Source organism: Hemibagrus wyckioides, unplaced genomic scaffold (genome assembly GCF_019097595.1).
Source record: "Hemibagrus wyckioides isolate EC202008001 unplaced genomic scaffold, SWU_Hwy_1.0 Contig15, whole genome shotgun sequence".
NCBI lineage: Eukaryota > Metazoa > Chordata > Actinopteri > Siluriformes > Bagridae > Hemibagrus > Hemibagrus wyckioides.
Window position 1 is genome coordinate 186,162 of NW_026690775.1, and position 3,206 is coordinate 189,367.

Here is a 3,206-nt window from a genome sequence, read left to right on the forward strand (position 1 = left end):
GCCTTTTTTTCTTAGTAGAGAAAAATAGGTTTAAACTTTAATTCATGATAAAGGCACACGGTCACTTTTTGTTTATACATGTTTAACAATGCTTTTATGAATCACTGTGTTTGATAGTGATGTGTCGTTCATGAAAGATTCGTTCATTTTGAATGAATCCTTAATATGACTTGGGAGAGATTCGTTCATTTTGTATTGACCGCGCATGCGCAAGATCCTATCTGGTTCTGTGCGGGGAAACTTGCTCGTCACGTGACAGCCTCATAGGCTACGGCTCTGCAGTCAGTACCGTCTTTGGGTCTGATTCGTTCGTTCGTTCATCACGTGACCACTTCCTGGCTCAGTATCTGACAGTCAATATTACTAATGTAATGTATAATATTTAGGAATGATCATAAAATTATCAAAACTTCCGCGGATTTCTGCAGGACTTGAAGAGCTGGACACTGGGTGAGATCGCCTGTGCTGCGGGTCTGTCAGTGTGTGTGTGTGTGTGTGTGTGTGTGTGTGTAAATAGTGCCCTTTGCACTAACCCATTTGTTTTGGGTTTTCTGTTTGTTAATGTATTAGTTATCATAGTATGAATTTTGGGATGGTATTTTATCCAGGGTAAGACCTACCTTCATCCTCCGACAGCCTAACTTATCCATGGAATGGATTACACAACGTGGTGAATTTACAAAGATGGGTAAATTGTCACCTTGAAGGGATGCTCTTGGATAGCAAAGATGCTCAAATAGGCTTTGGCTTTCAAGTGGAGATTGATTTGTGTTAAGTTGCCCAGCATCTGCTATGAACAAATTCCACACACCCGGCACCAACAAGGACTGTCTTCACAGTAATATATTGCCCTGATCATTATGCCACATCTACCAGCAGGGACTGTTTTCATTGTAACAAATAATTCCCACACCAGTAGACCACCTAGACCAGTTGACACTCTTTTCATTGGGACCAAGCAGAGTGCGTGTTAGAGAATTTTATTGCGGATCAGAAGGTCCCCTGGACGAATCCGTGTACCCCTGCCTGACTCCACTGATTCAGGTATCCTTAACTGGTTAACAGTTTACAACATTAAAAGTCGTCTGGAAATGACCAAACCTACAAATGATGTCATGTGTAGATAATCCCATGGCAGGAGGAAACTGCGGATTGACTTTTAATCTATGAACCCTTGGTCCAATATTAAAATGACAGGTTTAAAACACTTTGAAAGTGCATCCATTTAGAATACACCTGTTGTCAGTTGATAGCCTTTACCTGTGGGGGTATAGCTCAGTGGTAGAGCATTTGACTGCAGATCAAGAGGTCCCTGGTTCAAATCCAGGTGCCCTCTGCTGGGCTTACTTTGGGGTACCTTTAACCCTCTGGGGTCTGAGGCCTTTTTGAAGATCTGCAGTGAATCTGGGCTCTTCTTAAATTTGTGTAAATTTCAAATCTTTACCAATGTAGTAGCTAATACATTTCAACTTTACATAGAGCACAAACTGGGCTTTCATAATATGGCTGATGTAAGTATGTTAGATTCATGTGTGACTTTTAAGCTTATGTCAAAATACACATACACGAAAATAGAATTTTGAACTCTAGCAGAAAAACAGTGAAAATGGAGAATAAACAAACCTTGCAGATTGTTTTGAACACAGGACTGAGTTCAGGAAAGTCTTGGGTGTGGGCCCATAGAAAAACAGCTAAATTATAACACTCAGAAAGACCTTTTATTTGGGGTAAAGTGACTGATGTGCGTACCCCTGCCTTTCGCCCTATGTGTGCTGGGATAGGCTTCAGCAGACCCCCGTGACCCTAGGAGTCCTAGGAATAAGTGGGTATAGACAATAAATGAATGAATGAATGACTGATGTGCCTAACTTTTTTCAACAGAGCCTCTGTTTCACTGAATAATCAATGACTATTCATGAATATGTAAGACCTATTGACACCTGGCTCAGGTGACACCAGGTTTCCCCAGGACTCCTCAATGACGCATCAAAGAGGCTCACTGACGCGTCGCTGACACCTCTCAGACAAAATCCAGATATCTGGCATGTTAAATATCTGGGACGGTCAGCCGACTCGACATCACATGGTGTCAATTGTAGCTACGACCTCCAGCCAATAAGAGAGCAAGTCAACTGAGTTGAGGTCACTGGAAGAAAAGCAACAGCAGCAACATGGCTTCAAAAATAGTGTGGACACAACATTTATTACCGAAAGTCTCGTGTCATTTCCGGATCCACCTGTTGCATGTGTTTTCGTGACAAAACGTGGTTTGGGGACGGCGTTCAGTGACAAGAGTTGTTGTCAGATCATGTGGTGTGCGACCCCCTCTTGTGGATCATTTACAAAGCGTTGCGTAGTGTGAACACCACAAGGACAAAAAGACATAGAGTGAAGTCATGTAGTCTGAACAGCAAAGCGATCTGCCGACGGTTAAAGTCTTGTAGTGTGACCAGGCCTTAAGGTTCTGTGCAGAGAGCTTATTCCAAGGTTTGGGATCCCTGACAAAATTAGCTCAGATAATGGTACTCATTTTGTGAACAAAGTGATTCGAAAAGTGTTCCAGTATTTAAGGATAAAGCACAGATTGGGTTGTGTCTATCATCCGCAGTCACAGAGAATGGTGGATAGAGCTAATAGAACATTGAAGGCTAAACTAGCTAAGATTTGTGAGGCTGGAAAGATGAATTGGGTACAAGCTTTGCCATTAGCATTGATGAGTATGAGAATGCAAACTAACCGAATGACGCATCTAACCCCGCATGAAAAGCTTACTGGACGACCAATGCCTGTAACATACTTATGAGGACCTTATAAAGGTCCTCCGCTTGAGCAGCTCAAAAATGAACTTGGTAATTATGTAAAGCATCTAACTGAAATACATCGAGCTATATTCCAACAGGTGAAAGGTGCCACTGAAGGAAGAATGAGTGAAATCGATGAAGAGCTGAGAACTGTGCAACCAGGGGACTGGGTGTAGGTCAAGGTCTTCAAGCGAAAGTGGAACGAGCCCAGAAGGTCGGATCATTAAAGGTCATCCTGGCGACACCTACAGCATACACAGGAAAAATGCCACGATAGAACATCTCGAGCTCCCAGTCTCATGCCAACGAGGGGACCAGAGAACTGTGACAGCGCTGTGCACAATCTACACCACTTGTGCCCATTTGTTTGTCTCCTACACTCAGTTTCATTTTCCTAAGGCCCCA

At 42.9% G+C, this 3,206-nt stretch overlaps 1 non-coding gene across 1 annotated transcript; it reads left to right on the forward strand.

Moving 5' to 3' along the window:
* Positions 1–1,264: 1,264 nt before the first annotated feature.
* On the forward strand, positions 1,265–1,336 carry trnac-gca (transfer RNA cysteine (anticodon GCA)). Its single transcript has one exon. It is a non-coding gene; the product is annotated as a tRNA-Cys (tRNA).
* The last annotated feature ends 1,870 nt before the right edge of the window (positions 1,337–3,206 follow it).